General features: G+C 38.3%; 1 protein-coding gene across 1 annotated transcript in view; it reads right to left on the bottom strand.

Annotated features, from left to right (window-relative positions):
• ap (apterous) overlaps positions 1–18,262 on the bottom strand; it is a 154,550-nt gene extending 136,288 nt beyond the window's left edge. Inside the window, exon 1 of the mRNA XM_022074066.2 lies at positions 18,149–18,262. The gene's annotated coding sequence lies outside the window, so the exon portion shown is untranslated. The remainder of the gene's footprint in view (positions 1–18,148) is intronic.
• Between the last annotated feature and the right edge of the window lie 355 nt (positions 18,263–18,617).

Genomic DNA, 18,617 nt, shown 5'->3' on the forward strand with positions numbered 1-18,617 from the left:
TCCCTTGAGGGCACGTTCTCAATAAGGGAAAAGATCTAGATAGCTTGTCTTGATAGATGATCTAGCTTTTTATCTGTTCTTTGTATTTCTTTACATTTATATTAGTGTTCCCTAGGTGGATTATTTGTTTTTATTTATATTTCTTCAATTATTTTTCTTTGTGTCAATATTGTTTCTATTTTGGGTTTGCCTGTATTTGGCTGTTATGTTTAATACTGAACATGTATAAGTTTAGTTGATCTGTTTGTGTAATATTTTTCATTATTATTGTATGTATTATCAGTGTTTGTTATTGACTTCTTGCTGTTGGCAAACACTTAAATAAATGAATTGAATTGATATTACACCGTGTAATCTGCTAGAAGCTTATCGATGTTTCAGAGGTTCTTGCTGCCTCCACCTGATGATGGAGGCACCAAACATCCCTGAGACGTCGGTAAACGCCTGCCAGATTACACAGCACAGTTTATTTCTTGGTTGCATGGATTTGTAGAGCCATATAAATAAATAGAAAATTATGAAATAAATCGTGTCATGGAATAAATATTCCTAGGACCCCCAATCGACACAGTTCGAACAATGAAATCATAAAAGCAACACAAAACACATTCATAAATTATTTCTCCATAAATTCATTGGTTATAAATGTGTTCATGGGACAACATTCATCATCCTTTTTTATTTAATTCGTGGAAGTGGCTTTGACACTAGCCAGATATGCAGCATGTTGTGAGGGTTGCCAGCCAAAATAGTGAACGCGATAAGATAGAGGCGAGGCACCCACTGACAGAGAGACGGGCGAGATGCATCTGTCGTGATTTACGCGAGGACACAGTGATGTACTGGCGAGCAAGACTCAAACAAGCAGAACGGCGTGATCTGACGTGATAACTGAAATTACTGTTGGCCTCTGACACGGTGCCAACTCTCCCTTTTACCCATGTCGAGTTCTGGCTTCTACTGTGAAAACTGAACGTCGATACACGGTGAGTAGCGCTCCGGATTCAAAATCTGGAGGACTCCGGTCAAACCTTGGCGGGGAGACTGGATTTCCTGATAATGTTCTCGTTCCTCCAGGCAAATTCTGGCACAAATGCTTAAATTAAACCACGACAACTCCCCCAAATAACATTTCCAAATCATTATTTATTATCATCCATCTTAAGTGCTGAGGGGATTTCAAATAAGCCACAAACAAATACATATCTCACGTTTTCCCTGGTTCTGCAACCCAGTGTGGGGGCATTAGCCGAAGTTTTTGGAGTTTACGTGATCTATTTAGACATTCGGTAGGACTCCTTGGACGAGGGATCGGCCCGTCGCAAGGCCTCTACCTGTACACAGGACAGCACGACACAGAAAGATGCTGACAAACATCCATGTCTTCAGTGGGATTCGAGCCCACGGTCCCAGTGTCACGAGGTCCACGCCTCAGACGGTGCGGCCATTGTGACCGGCTCTTTACATAAAAAGAGAGGTTCTTAACTAACTTCATTTGATCAAACGGATACCCCTACCCTAGCTAGGTTTAGCTGTCCGTTCATAAGTTTCAGTTAGCTGTAGTGATTGTGATTTATTTATTTATTTATGAAAAAAATCAAATCCTTCAAAAAAACAAATACATATCTCACGTTTTCCCTTATTTTTAACAAAAAACAGTAGCTAAACTTTTCGAATGAGACACGATGGACATAGACACGACCTGCAATGATCTACTTCAGTGGTATTCAACCTTTTTTTGTTCGCGTACCCCCAGATATAATTTCTCTTCAACTTTCTACCCCCAAAGTTGTTATGTATAATCCAAGTTATACGTAGTATATAATCTACATCTAAGATAAATTAAATAAATTACATTACTCATTATTCAGTGTTTATCATAATATATATATATATATATATATATATTTTATGATAAACACTGATCTACTTGACTTTCTACTCGGCGATGTATTTTGCAGGTACACACAGCTTCTAGGGTAATCTAGTTAGAGCTAATCTACAGTAGTCTAGAAAGAGTTATTAATAATCCAGTTGTTCGTACAGTGCAATGTTTTCTTCAGTGTACACGGGCGCCCAGAAAAGAACTCTAGGTAGATTTTGAACTACAGTGGACACAGGCCTGAGGCAGTCTTTAATCGAATCGCAGTAGTTTAACATCGGAATAAAAATGGCGTGGCAAAGTTCAGAGATATTTTACAAATGAGATGTGTTACTCAAATGAATGCTGCTCCAAATACATTAATTTTAAAACCAGGCTAGTAATAAGTTTGTGTAATGAAGTCTACAAGACAGTGTTTACATTCGGTTAAAACATCTTCGGTGCAAGGTTCCGGAGTTATGCTGTTAAATTTCTGATGTATCTTACATGTTTTTAACGTCCATCTAAAATTTAATGTTCCGTTTAAAGAAATATAGCATGGCATTCCATCAAGATCTGTTCGCGGAAGCCGGGTTTGTCGTACATGCGTGCGGACTGCGTGGCCCTCAGCTGATGGAGTTTCTCACTTTTCTACGGAGTGGTATGTGAACATGGTGCAGGACCATTCATGGGATTTCAGATGTCACTGCCCAGACTGTTGAGGAAGTAAGCATTGACGCCTAGATTACAAGGGCAACATCTCAGACGCAGTGAGAACCTGATTTCTCACTGAATAATTTATCTACCAATTTAACTCAGACTAAGTAACTGAATTACAAAGTTCAACGCCAGTAACAAATCCAGCAATTACATATAATGCTTAAAAAATTTCCGTCCATAAGGTGACGATTTATCGATCGACGAAGTCATAGCTTAGACATCAAAGGTAAGATTTATTTAAAACACAGAACGACCATGTTAATGCAGAGTAATCAGCAACACTCTGAGTTCGCCTTACCCCCGGTACAGGGTTGGCACAAACCCGGTCTGAACATGGACACGAAACCTCCGCCATCCATACAACAATCAATTTACTAAGCTATCCCGCGTAACGACTCTGTAAGATTCATTTTAATATTATCCTCCTCCTGTCTCTTCTTCGCTGTCAGAGTAGGAAAAACAACTTAGGGTTCCTTGTGCGAGTGCAGGGCTCTGGCATCCATCATGGTGTCAATGTAACGTAAATCAAATGTATCTTGTTAGTCGGTAAGCCCCCGAGGACGTAATATTTCATCCACTGAATTTCCAACTGGCGATCCGATGACCTCATTCGACCCAATACCTAAACGAATACCCACAAAAAACAGTCGCTCAAGAAAACGAAACCTAATCGTCTCAGTGTCTGCATCGGGCGTCGTTTATCTTGCTGAATGCTTTGCCACTGTTGCATCGGCCAACACCCAATAACAGCGGCAATGTGGCCGCCCCGTAAACACCGAATTTGCTATCGTAATGGGTACGAACCACCAACCAGCTACGTAGATTAAAAAATGGCTACTTGGCGAATAACCAAATAGCTACCTACCAAAATCGCAAATCGTCAATCTATGTTTGCGTTGTTTGTGATTACCTATTCACGCAAATCTTATAGTGAGCTGATCCCCAATGTAAGGAGAGCTACCTAATGAATGACAGATTAAATAGAACAGAAACCTAAACACTGTTCATTAAAATGGTAGGACGTGATGGTAGAAAGAATAAGGAAGAATTCATCACGTGATAAACTTTTCAGTAAGCCTAAGGGCATTTCCTCAGAAACCCATACTAATTCAAAAGTTCAAGAAATTTTCAAAAACCCGAAGTTCATCACGGTCATTGCAAAGGCCTCTGCTGGAACCGTCACCGGAAGTTCAACAATTTCTGTAAAGAATTAACATGCTTAAAATGTAACAGGTGAGTACAAATACCATTAAGAGAATATTTACAGATATACATTCCAACTAAATATTTAATAAGGACGGTGTGCCTGTCTGTCTTCAACAACTGTAGGATCATGAGATTTGAGGGTCTCACGGTGAAGATGTCTATGTTGATCTTCTTGGTAGAAACGCGGCGTAAACTTGCAGGAGGACAATAGTTTCGCAGAAACATATTGTCTCCATCTTCAACACTTCAGCCCTGAATATGGAGGCAATAAACTTCTACGAAACAATGGTATGTACTCACGGCGTTACAACCCAGAAGACCAACATCTTGTTCAATTTGTTTTCACATTCGCTCTATGAAGCAAGATGGTGGCCGAGTAATTGTATTCAGAATATGGTTTCTGACACACTTCGTATTAAACGTCACCAAACAGACAAATTGCCAGCTTTTCATAAAGAAATTAAGAAACATCTGCTTTGTTCTCACAAGACTGAAAAGAGTTTCATATGACCAATAATATCCAGTGAACGTGCCATGACGGGTTATAACATACTGAAAGTTTACACCTCCTGTAAAACTAACGTCAACTTATACAACAATTATTTCTTTTATCAAGGGCGAAAAGATGATAATGTGACAAAGATCAAGGGATGTTCGCTGCTCACGCGAATTTTTCAAGAGCGTCAGCTGAGTTTAACACAGCCACCTGTTGGGGCCCCTTAATACTCCAGCTTGTCTCCTTCCCATGTCCTTACGTACGTACGTACATAAATACATGCATACATGCACAAATTATGTAGCTCTTCTGTGTAAACAACCAGAATTTTTTAATTAGCAGATTAAAACTTCGGTCTGATATTCTTTCCCGGTCTGGCGTTTTGGGACTAAGTCTGTAATGATGGCAAGTTCGTCCAAGATTTTCTTTCAGATGTCTTACCATCATGCCTTGTGCGTGACATCAGAGCTTCCTCAAGAACAGAGCACGCACGAGCTGTCCGACTGGAGACGTCACTGTAAGTTATTTTATTCTTGTGATACAGAGTGGTCTTACAGTGGCAGGCAACCTCATTAATTAAGTTGTAATGACTAGTAATTAGTACGTTCCTGCGGGCAATACACAACTCACCATTATGCCAAGACGTTACACGAAAAACCATGTACAGCTAAAATTGATACACCGCTTAGTTGTCCTGTATTGTGAATGTGATGAAGTTATATGTTGAAGTTATGCTCAATACAGGCAGCTATGATCACCCAGCACTTAGAAAAGGCTGTGTTGTGTTACTGGCTGACTCTTCAAGTGATGTGGCGCGTGCGTACTAATTAAATCTTGCATTTATCTTCTTCCAAAATGGGCTACGTTCTTATGTTTATTCTACAGAATAGCAGGATTCAGGGTATCTGTCAATGAACCAGGGTCATTCTTGTTCCTAAAAAATTCGGGCTCCATGAGGACCTGAGGCCTGGAATTTGTTGTAGGTCTGCGTAGAGCTATGCCTACACTCACTCCCCCCCCCCCACACGTCTGCATGGAGTGGTTCTTGAATTAAGAACCAGGAATAAATTAGCTTTATTAATATTATTATTGTTATTATTAATATTATCCAATCTATTCACCACTTTACAGGTTATTTACTTCTATGTACCCGAGACAAACCTTGCCCCTGAGTGGAGCAGCTATTTCCGAAATACGTTTTGTTTTTAATACGCGTTACATGTATTATATAATAGTTTTACTATTAGAGATGACTACATATTTTACGACAGCGTCTTTCGAATGATGTATGAAGATCCTAAAATGGCAGTTTTCTGAAGTTCCTTGATATCGTATTCGCCCGAGATGTTGGCCAAATATTTTTTGATTGACTTGGAGACAGTTCCAGTTGCTCCTATAATTATTGAGATTCCTCCTGCTTTCATCTTCCACATTCGCTGTATTTCAAGATCTTCTCCGCTACCTTCTTAACTGCATTTATTATTATTATTGTTGTTATTAATGTCTCTGATAATTTTCGGCATGATTTCCATCGGGCTTACATTAATATCTTCAAAATTCGCTCTGGACAGACGACAAGTCAGAAATTACATGGGTCTCCCTGTTGTTTAAAATTCTTATTTGTTTGTACTGAGATTGTGTTCTCTCTTGTAGCTAAAACATCAATGATTACAATCTGTAGCGTTTTCTAGTTCATGTATTTACTGGGTCCATCACGTGCATCATTGCTATGTGGGACAGATATTTGTGTGATCTGCTTGTCAGGTTTGTAGGCCTGCCTGTCAGAAGGGAGTGGAACACTCATATATAACTGGGTAGAACGCTGTTCGAACCTGCAGTAGGACGTTTCTTCTGTTTGTGGGTTATACAGTTTACACACGTCTAAAACATCATCACATTCTCTAACGCACTTTGTGATTCATTCAACGACGCTGTCAATATCTCGGATTATACAAGGTGGTCAGATACTTAAGGAGAGATTACTTGCAGCATAAAATGTAGCCTTAATAATTTTGAAACCTAAAACCTCTTGACGATGGTGAAGAGTCAATTGAATAAAAATTTTCTTGGATATTATCCATCGTCTAGTAAATATAAAACGTAAAACGACGTTTCGGAGATGGGACTCCGTCTTCAGGTTCCTACACAGTTGGGCCCACTAGATAGAGCTAATCCCTATCCCTAGCTCTATCTAGATAGAGTCCCATCTCCGAAACGTCGTTTTACGTTTTATATTTACTAGACGATGGATAATATCCAAGAAAAATTTTATTCAATTAATAATTTTGGTTTACATTCGCCACAGTTTCTGAGTCACAACGTTTTTTACCTTTACGTAGCGTCTATTATTCTGATTGCCGATTTTTTTAAAAAGTAGACCTTTTGCTGTTCTCCAAGAATAATATCGATTATTCATCTGATGCAGCTCAGGTTTGGTGCACATCATTGATGTGTTGTTATTGACTAAACTGGCCTATTTATGTTCTGTATAAGACGCAGGAGTGTCACACTGGAACACAAGACGCCAGTCCTTCCAACTACGAACATTACTTTGCAATATCTAACCACGAGACCAGGAAGTGCAGAGCAAGGCCACAGTAGAATCCATAGTCCATCGCTTCAGCACACCGCTCACTTCGCAGTTCACCCCCCCCCCCCCCCCCCCGCACAAAATTTTCAAAAAGTGCACTTTCGTACTGTACAGACTTCGAGTCATACAATCCTTGCACTCTTAACGCCATATTTAGTTATTGTTCGTCTATAATCCAATAGTAAAATGCTATTTAACCCATGTTAACCTCGAGAGCAGGTGGTATTTGGATCAAAATCTACTCGACTCAGAAATGTCATATTGATAGCTACTGTAAATACATTGTACAGCGTTACCGTTGTTTGATTATTATTAAAAATTGAATTAAACGAAATGTTATTTATGCCCTTTTTCGTCTAAATTAGAGCATTTATTCCGTTTTACTTTTTTACTGTTCCTGACATTAATGACTTGTATTTATGGTCATTCCAAACAGATGTCAAAAGCCACTTTTGCTGGACTTCAGATGAACTTTAAAGTATCCTAATATGTCCTTCACCTCTCACCGTAATCATAACTCAAGGCGATTAGATGTTACTTTACAATATTCTGCTTAATTCCGCCTGTTCATGTGTTTTCAAGAAAACATCAGTTGATTCCACGAGTATTAATGTTCCTGCTACTGTGCACGAGGATTCAATCTAGCCATCTCTTGGTATAATATAGAAATTATTCTAGGTACTTGTTTTCTAACTCTTTAAGATATCATATCATGAAGAAACAGCCACGGTGGTCTAGCGGTTAGAACGCTGGCCTTGTAATCCTGGGGTCTCGGGTTCGATTCCCGGCGGTGCCCGAATTTATAACTTGTGTTGGGCAAGGCCGTGGTCTAGGCAACACGGAGTTTTCCTCCGTGGCATCCCAACAATTACTTCATTCACACACAGAAGAAGGCAATGGCAAACCACTTCTGGATCATCTGCCAAGAACGTATATGAACAGGTCCCAGTCCGAGAAAAGGATGGAAGGATCCTGTTCATATGGACCTGTCGTCAAGCCAGAACACTAAATAATAATCATGAAGAAACTCCTATTTTTTAGAGGAATGTAATAAATCCAAAACAAACTGATAACTATACAATTTGTTTTCACTCTTTCAAAGTGGTGAAATGTGCCTTATGGTATATACGGTTTACTGCATAAAACATGCAGATGACAACTTTGTAAACCGGTGGGATTTCAGGTTCTCACGGTGGTATGTTGAGCCGCGCAGTCTGGTACACATTTCTCGAAACTACAAGGCGCAGCACCCTAGAAAGCATTCATTTACAACCTTAGGACCCTGCCGAAAAAATATCGGCATGGTAATAAATATTACATATTACTAAATGTGAAAAACAATGATCACCCAAATTAAAATTCATTACAGAAATCTTTGTACGTTATTTTCGTTCATATGAATCTAATTCTACCTCTCCGGTCACTCACTATCTGAGGCAATTCTGATATCCCTTGTGCGTTGTCTTAAATATTTCTTACACTTTCGACTCTGATGTTGAGAGGACCGTATAAATCCGCTGGTCCAGATAAATTCATATTTTTATAATCAGAGACTGCTCTGAGATATTTGCTCCTACATGAAGTAAACACTGAAATATTATCTACCACATACCTTAACAACAAATAACTCTGCAATTAGTATTCATGGATTTCCTATCATTTTCATTGTAAACAGGTATTATTTCCCTAAACAGAATCAAGCAGCTGATCTTTGTAACGATGAAGTTTTGTGGTTCTTTCGTAGTGCGGGCTAATTCTTAAATATTACTTAGACGAGCTTCGGTAAAGTTGCTACTGCATAATTTTCATGCAATCCTCCCTATTTAAATTCATCAAAATTTACTCCCTTGTGGAGGTAAATTTTCCAAATTAAAATTTCAGCATTCATTAATAAGAGGTCAAACTCCAGCCATCTCTGTTATGAAACGTCTGTCACTAAAAAACGTCCTCACTCTCACTCTACCTTTAACAGAAGGGAGAGCTGCCATTGTCTAAGATCATTTTAACATTAAAATAGTCTTTCACCCTCCAGAAATAAAATGTCTCACTTCTCCCCTAATTGTTCTCCTTCCTCCTTCTCTTTTATTACTCTTTCTACATCATTATTTTTTCGACTACAAAGGGTTAAAAACGATTTCCCCTTGAGAGCGTATGTTGTGCTCATCTTCCAGAAAGACAACATCAGTTTACTGACTAAATGCAGACCTAGTTAAAATTTTAAACAACTTTCTTAAGTTCTTTAAATACAGTAGATTATCAGCTCTCCTTTCACTAATCCCTAAATTGTACTCACCTCAATGCGGATTTAATCAATAGGAATCTGTCGTAATTAATTCAATTACGTGCTTATGCAGTGTTTGCTCACTAGTGCAAATGGACTCCCATTTTCTTTTATCTCAGCCAAGCCTCTTATAAAGTTCCTTATTTTTGCAATAACTTCATAATTCTGAAAATGTACGATGCAGTCCATTTCGGAAGTTTCGAACACTTTATCGCAAATGAGAGCTTCTTGATGCTCGCTTTCCATCACTGCATTTAAGAACAAATGTATTTGTCACTCCGTAACGGATACTGTTAACAGTCGCGTATCTAATATCCTCATCAGAGTTTTCCTATTTTCACTGCAAGCAATGCAGGATGCTTAATTAAGTACCAACAACAATTTTACAAGATAGTGTAGTTGCGTCATATTGTGATTTATTAAATTAAAATTAATTATTTGGTTATTCCGTCAAATCACAATGTATTTAAAATAAGATAATTACTACACTATGAAAATTGTAAAAAAAATTGTAATTGAGTTTTAAATTTAATATAATTTTACACCTGATGATGGTTTAATAAAACCGAAACATGTTGTAACTGTTCCAATTGTAAATCGATTATTCGATATGAAACACAGAATGATATTTTAATTATTTTAATTATCTTATTTTAAATACATTGTGATTTGACGGAATAACCAAATAATTTAATTTTAACAATTTTACAGTAAACGGTGTTTTAAGATCTAATACTTCCATTCTGAAAATACTGTTTTGTCAATTTCAAGCTATTACTTTTAGGGAAGATTTTACCATTTACGTACGAATTTTAATTTAAACTTGTCAGGTATAATAATTACTCGTTCGGTCGCATGTTTATAATTGTTAACTTACAATATTTCACAATTAAATTTATAAATATTTATAATCTGCTTTCATATAAAAAATTTATATTCTTAGCTGCAGTTGTCAATATAAAATAAAATAAAAACTTTCGAACTGCCGCAAATTTGTTGTTAAAAGCAACCCAATGTTCTTGGAACGCTAGGACATTATAACTGCTGGATCTTTCCATTGTTTGCTCACAGCGCGGCACAGTTAGCTACTTGAATTAAGCTAGAACACGAGAACTTATTTGCAGGAGTAGTAACGTGATATAATGACAGAAAATACTGTATTCAGTCATTACCCATTTCCTGGTATTTTTAAATTGTGTGGCGTGATATACGAAAAAGACGAGACCTATTATTTCTTACCTTGTTCCAGGAAACTGTCTTTTGTTAAGAACCAGGAAACAAGGAAACGAACACCAGCATGGGGCGACGTGAAGAAGGAGACACGCCCACCAGTCACCTGTTCCACGAGATTCATCAAACACCATTCGCATCTGTATGTCCCCTTTATCCTCGGCGACCAGAACCAATCGTACACAAAAATACCCATGAACACAACCCAGAAATAGACGGTCTGATTCTAGAAATTACGTTCAATACAAGATTTTCTTCTGAGATTAGAAATACAAAATTTTCACTCTGAAACACGAAAATTTTCCATTTACATTTTTCGCTTACTAATGCTCTGATTGGCTATGATGTACATTGAATTCAGGCGTAAGACTCCTACGTATGTTCAGCACACGAACACACATACGTGTACATGGTCCCAGAAACGCAGCTTAAAACCACTTACCATTTTAAAAATCCACTCGCCCTTGCCTTATATGTAGCAAGTTTCCACAAATAGTTTATAGAAGGATAATATTAAACTGGATCTTAACACAGAAATGAACTTCCGGCTTTCATGATAGATAGAATAAAACTTTACTATCTGAGGGACCATCAGCGTTTCAAGAACGACTGTGCGTCATGGAGTTAATTAGTAATTTAATTTAAGATAATGGCAGATGTCGAATACAATTCAACATAACCGAGAAAGACTTCAAGGATGAAGGTTACATTCTGTTGGAGAAGACGAGATATGAGAATATAAAAAAGAATTATAATATATATTTAACGTAATAGGTAATAGATGGCACATTTAGAGGACATAAGATGTATGAGAATCGTTAAACTTTTCTTACTGTAGGAAATTGAAAAGTACAAGGCTGAAATGGCTCGTGAAATATGTTGTGAAAACAGATCAAATGGTACAGAAGTTGAACGAGGACACACACACACACACACACACACACACAATGGTAATCTCATAAGCGTAATCTTACTTCCCCTCAAGAATACATAATATGCAAATGGGAAGTCTAAATGCTTTAAACGAGGCTGACGTAAGGACGCGCTAATCCTTGCAGGTAGTAACAGAGGACAGGGGTTGCATCTCACATTGACAACAAATAAGAGAAACTTATTACAATTCGCTGAACTTCTGGTACAGATATGGACAAAGTACTTGGCACGTGAGCGGCTGAAGCCTTGAATACGTTTTGCTGAAAATATTTGCCTCGTGTTTCAGTTCTGGATAGCAGACCACAGTGAGTTAGGTGAATTTTAAGATTTAGTTTTATTGACAAGGAGTTTTGATACCCTAATTCAAGTGATTCACGATGGGATAAAATGCATTTTTCATTACCAATATCGCAGCTATCAATTTCCTATAACTCTGAAGTCACTCACACGCCAAAGTTACTTTCCGATATCTATAAACGGCATCCTTCTGAGTGAAACAGTTCAAATTACAGCAATCGAAAGGGTGGCTTTGAAGAACGGGGAGGGGAGTTGTGCAGGGGTACTGCGAGTGTTTGATCAGGGGTGCATGATGCTTGTCAGATGAACCATGCAGATTAGCTAAATTAACAGACACAGACATCATATGCTAAGGATTACTGTCACGCTGACAGATCCACACTGTGTGCTACAATTACGCACAACAAGATTGGATGGGGTTGGCCCACTCAAGAACCAATAAAAAAAAAGTTCAGGCTTTTAAGGGTTGAAGTTTACTAAAATTCCACCGTGTTCTTTACGCCACAACACGGACGGTGACGTCAGCAGTTTGCTTATTTGATGACTAAGCGTCAGAGGAGCTGTAGACTTTTATCAGTCTTCCTCGAGAGTAATAGTGACCTCGGTTGGCATTGTTAAGACCATATAAATCAATGATCTGGAGTCAAATGGATTGCCTAGTCCCTAGGAAAAAAGCTGTATCCATCCACGGACATGAACATAATGTATTCTTCACTCAAGCTAGGTAATGACGAACACTAAAAACGTAATAAATGACGAGATATAAATGTTAAAGCTCCTTGTTTCCTGTTCTGGATAACCAGAGTTCGAATCTCAGCCAGAAACCGACTATTCTCATTATGATTTCTTGTAGTGTTCTACAGTAGGCTACCTTCAAATGCTGGGACAGTGCATCTAAAGAACCCACGATACTTTCTCATTCGTCCCGTTGCTCTGTGTTAGATTCAGTTCTTAATCTAGGCAGCTAAAAGTATGTCATTTGAAATAAACTAGCAGAATAGACAACTAGAGAAACGCTGTTGGCTGGCTTTCTAGTTAAAATTATTGACCACGGTCATGTTGACAAGAACAAGAGATTCCAGTCTGTCCGTCTACGGGCTCTGACCGGCCGGTTCGTCTGACACGTGAAGAATTGCCGGGCAATTAACAGTATAGTATATTTAAAATTGAAGAACGCGTTACTTTTTAAAAGGGTGATATTACATGTCAGAGTTATTTAAATGCTAATGCTACATTTCCTTAAGGACAAACATAGATTGGTGGGTGATTAAGAACAGGGCGCTGAGGCGAATATTTGGACCAAAGAGAAATTATGTGGCAGGAGGCTGGAGAAAATTGCATAATAAACATAACCGTCTTCCGGGTTATTGCTGCCTCCGTCGTCAGGTCAAATGCCCTAATGATAGAACACCACTGAAACGTCGCTACAACCCAGAATAAACCCACCTTCACATTAATAAACAGAAATCTCACAAATTGCATTCAATTTATGATAAATAATTAACCATTATAGAAGCCTATATAAAATTTTATGTGGATATAGATCAAAAACATAAGCCTACTTATGCATTTCGTATAAAAAATATTGTATAAGTTAACACAAAATTTTTATATTACATTTGGCATATTTACCGTAAAATTATTTCCACACTACTGGAAATGGTTCAAAGAGATTGGTCATTAGATTGTAAAATTAATTTATAGCTTGTGATACACTTGCCATATAGTTTAAATAATTTTGATATTATATACTTCGAACTTATTGTTTAGGAAGAAATGCCTCATGATTCAGTACTAGCTCAGATTTCTTCATTACAAACTTACATTAAAATTCTACCACAAACGTAAGCAAAGTTTTATAAGGTAAAATATAAAAACAAATAAACAACAGTGGATTTCGAAGAGGATCCGCGGCGAATATAGAAATTACCCAACGTTTCGGCAAATACTGAAGTTGCCTTTCTCAGAGTGAATATGTTATGGTTGGTGCAGGGTAAAGCGGGCTGCTAACCAATTGGGGGTGAGCACGTGGCTAAGGAATCAATGGATAATTTTGGACATTTTGATGTATTTATAATTTGTTCACATAGGTGTTAACACAAAAAAGTTATCTCAAATTTAGCAGAAAGATTTCAAAACGTTTATGGCGGGCCTTACACTTGCTTTTGGCGCTCGATAGATGTCACGCCTTTCGCCCATCTCATTCTTCTCGACTTAATCACCCTGACAATATTGGGGGAGCAGTACAGATTTTTAAGCTCGCCATTATGCAGTTTTACGTGTTAACATCTTAGGTTTTAATTTTTGTGTGACTAAAAAATTGTGTGTGTGTGTAGTTACATTTGAGAGACCGTCCTGTAATATGAATACAATATGAATAAAACTGAAAGTTTATTAGAAACACCGATTTCGGATAGGAAAATGGAATAAAAGTTAGAAATTTTTAATAAGATGCTTTTGAACCCAAACATATAGAAATATCCCAAAAATCTGATGAGAAATTAACATATTTCACACAGCGACTTTCAAACAGAGACGAGAAACAAAACGTATCTCTCTGTCGCAAATTTTTAAAAATATTTAACCCCTAGACTGACAAAGTAAATTTTCGATTTTACGCACAGAGGCTACGAATTGAGGTGGAGGGCTTTAGTGTTTACTGGTCCCGGCCTCACTTGTTCAGCCGGTCAGGAGCCTCCTGCTGATATGTGGAGCGCTGTGACGTTCTACGTATGTAGTTATCACAACTGATAACCTCCTCCTCATTCGGGGTCACTTCGGGTTGGTGTGACACGAATTAATCGTTCAGCTTCAAACAAGTTCAGGAAACAAGTCACAAACCACTCGTGGAACGACCGTGTCCTGTATAGGAACACAGTTCCATCTGTTCCCTTTCAAAAATGTTTTCATATAAAGCTGTTAACTTAACGATCTAGCTGCTTTCATACTAATTTTCTGCGGGTAAATTAATTTGGGTGAAAATCTAGAAAACAGTCATAATATTTCTAATCAGATCAGTAGTTAGCAACGAAATTACAACACAAATGAGTTGTTTTTATCTGACACAGTGGTAAACAATTATATGGCACATGATTTTATCGCCTGTTCAATTACTGCCCCCAAAACACGATAAAGTAAATTGGAGTCTTCTTCCTAACTACATTTCTTCCTATCTTTCATCCAATCTTTAATAAATGTTCAAACAGCATACCTAGAGGAGTACGGCACAGTTAATTAATAACCTGGAAGAATTGTACTCTTAGTAATGTGTGTTGTTCCACTGAAAACGCAAACAACACTAATACACGAATCTCTTGAAGCACAAAACTACTAAATCCAACATTAAATTCTTAAAGCCGTGTCCGGTTCTTGAACCTGAAGCACTACCTGAAATCGGTAAGGCTGTAATATCAGTTGCTTTGTCTCTCGATAAGAATTTATCACGGACAAGCACATATTGCGTTCTTAAATGTTGAAAATCGTCTTGTTCTGTGCTAAATGCTTCATAAAGAGCATAATAATATTTCAACGCGACATTATTTTCGATAATGAACACACGTTCAGTCCGTGAACATACCTTTCGCGCATCCGGAATGAGCAGCGGCCTACCAAGGAGTGTCATGGGGTGGACCCGCATATCATTTCATCTTTGTACCGAAGTAGTCACAATCTCCGCTATAGAAAACATGTTCCACTTAGGGTAAAACAAAAGTTATAAAGGAAAAGAGAAAAACTGAGAAAGAAGGAGGTACTCGAAGAATGGAAGGAGACAAGGCAAATCGAATGAATTGAACTGTTCGCGCATTACATTGCATTACACCACATAAAGTACATGTTAGGTTACACAGGCTAATTACAGGGCGTACTCCTTAAAGTTCAAACCAAAATAGCCACAAATACATTCTACATTTTAATCCGAAAATAAATATAATACGGAAATTTGGACTGTATTCATCCAGCTCGAGATAAGGACAGCGGTGGTCCCTAAACACCACGGTAATGACACTTTTGCTTACATAAAATGAGGGCGTTCTCAATCGGTTGAATAAAACTATACGAATATCAATACGAAAAATTTAATGTGAGTCTATAATAAAGTTTGATCCAAATCAGTTATTTTATTCGGATAGACGAACGCGTCATGACAAAGTGCTGGCTGATACTAATTCTCGAAAACTCATGACATGCAGAGAACATTTGCATGGAGTCTTATCTTGAACGGCAAAGGGAACGTCACAATCTTACGTTAAATTTCAAAGCAAAACTACCTACATAACATAAAGTAGCCCAAACTTCATATTCAAGCCTGACTTCTCTTTATTTCAGCTCAGATGAAGACAGATCTATTAACAATCAGCCATGGCAATCAAACAAATACATTTTTTATTTTAATCCACAAATGACAGTAATCCTTGAATAAATTATTCAACGACGCTCTATTTTGGCGTTTGAGGAACTGTACAAAGACATCGGATGCCTGGTTTATATGGCGTAATCTCAATTACTGAGAGGGCACAGCTGGGAAAATCTTGTGGGATTGGTTTTTGGAGCCCGACTGTGTTAGGAGCATAAGATCAACCCAGCCAAGCGTAAATTTTTCTTTGCGTAAATAGAATGGCACGAGTGGGCCCAAAATGTTCTATTTGACGTTTGATTGCAATCAGTGAACCAAGCCCGAACCCTCACAGACCTCTCCGTGATAGTGGTCCATGCCTCAGAGCTAACTACAAGATAAGCACATTTTCCAACATGACTGCTAGCAAGGATAAGCTGACAGTGTCATGACCCTGCCTGCAGATAACAAGTTCACTCCGACACTTCCAGCAAGTGAAATGCGATCCGCTGGCCAACGATCCGAAAGCCGTCTTAATAATATTTGAAAGTTCAGTCTTTACCTAAAAAACAAAATCCAATCACAACCATTGCAATGATCAAACATACCGTTTAGGGAGAAATCGCTGTTTATTCTGAGAATGACACAGAGCCCAGTGGTTACACTGTTGAGACATTAAATAATAAAGCAGATGGTGTATATAGTTACCACTGGGCTATAAAGTGTTAAGAGAAGTAAAACGACTGCACAAATTGAATGTCGATGCGCTGTTTTAGGGGGCTACTGGGCTCACTTGTCCAGCTTAGAGACCGGGATTTCTTTATTGAATTTCCTTAGTTCCGTAAGTCATGCTCGGAATAAAACTTGAAAAGCATCAAGGTCGCTTCCTGCCACATCCTTGCCACTTCATCACTCGCCTCATAAAAAAGTCGCTCTTTCGTCTGCATTGGCCTTTTAACAACGTGATATAAACTGAGCGCGTGATAACTGCGAATGGAGAACTGGGAAGCTTGCGGTAGTCGTGGTCTATTTAAAGTGATAAGGCTGTCTCATTAGGCGATTGGGGTGAGTGGAGGTATAGCTTCTCTCTTCCTTGACCTCGGCACTAGATGGGGGTGAGTGGTCAGCATCACGCCCCGGCCGGCTTTACCCCCGGGAAAGGACCCCGGTACCCTTTGGACAGGAGGCTGGGTGGGCCCCGGAGGAAAACATCTCTTTTGGTATATCCTGCTGATATTCAAACCCGCTACCTCGCAAATTTAAACTGAGGCGATCGGAAAAAACTGAAACATATCAGCTGTTCTGCTAAGTAGTTTGGCTTCGCGTGCTGCGGTCTGATCAGGGGCTATCATTATTTTTATCGTTCTATGTAATCATTATGATATGGTAACGTCGGCGTAGACGACTTCCTATCATAAACGCGCGTTATCCTAGCAGGATTTAGTTCATTGCTGTCCGTTTCAACTCGCTACAGAGAGTGGCAATGTTGTTCTAGAGTTCAAGGTATAACTGCTGGCTCGTTCTTTCCGCCCCCCACTGCGGGAAGCAGACGGTTGTGGGGGCTCCAAGTGTTCCGGGTGAGGTACTCCGGCGAGTCCGTTCACACATAAGCTATTCTGTCTAATTATGGAAAGTATGCAAGTTCATAATTACACATTTTCCATTACTACAAACAAACAAAATTTCTGTTGATAAAATTTATATCAAGTTCAGTTCAGAAGCATTTGTCTTCCCGTCTGCTACATATACGAGGTGCGATCGGAAAGTTTCAAGACTGCGCGTATAAAAAAAAAAAAAAAAACCCGTACACTTATCTCAGGTATTAAATTCATCCATCACCCTGGATTCCTCACACTTAGTGGCTTCCGCGCCCAGAAAATCATGACTTCATGAAAAGTTTCCGTTATTGTTACCTGATTTTAACCTAAATTAGAATGTGCCGACAATTTTTAGTAAAGGCTCTCGGTATGAAATTTTGAGAAAATTACTTAAACGGATATATACTTTCTTCTTGACAACAGATAAATATTGCGGTTTTATAGAATGACTATTGCAAACGTTTGTTGAGAACGTGCCAAACAATTAATAAAATCTATCAGGACACTTACAAGTCGAGTATACAGCCAAATCTCGTGACGAAATTATCTAGGGTTTACATGTTTCTAAATGCTAGAACGTTATAGAAAATAGTAAGTACTTACGTAGACGGCAGTCTGAATCCCAAGCAGCCCACGGTCCTAGCAACTGGCAAATCATCGTCTGTCGGAGAAACAAACTGTTTCTGGAATTTCTTTGGCATGTCATAACCATCTCTGGCCGGGAATCTGCAAACATAAGTTGAATAATATATTAAGATAATACTTTATCTTACGTTCCCAGTATCAATAATATTCCCAATATATTATTAACATTTAATTCAGCTTCACATCCGAAAATCTAAACTTTTAGGTGAGATTTTGGATTCTAACAACGGTGAATAGGAAGATGACTGTATTCTGGGATGTTAACTTCTGCCTGACTACAAGGTGCAACATCCCAGAACAAAACATTTAGTTTTCCAATCAAAATTACACATGTATTTATTTATTTTCCTAATGCGTGTCACATGCTTCATCTACCTCGTAAGTCTTGATTTAATGAAGCCTTCGTTATTTTAATTTCTCTATTCAC

The sequence above is a fragment of the Zootermopsis nevadensis genome, unplaced genomic scaffold, assembly GCF_977971745.1.
Source record: "Zootermopsis nevadensis isolate Lab colony 2312 unplaced genomic scaffold, Znev_1.0 Znev_ptg000007l, whole genome shotgun sequence".
Taxonomy (NCBI): Eukaryota; Metazoa; Arthropoda; class Insecta; order Blattodea; family Termopsidae; genus Zootermopsis; species Zootermopsis nevadensis.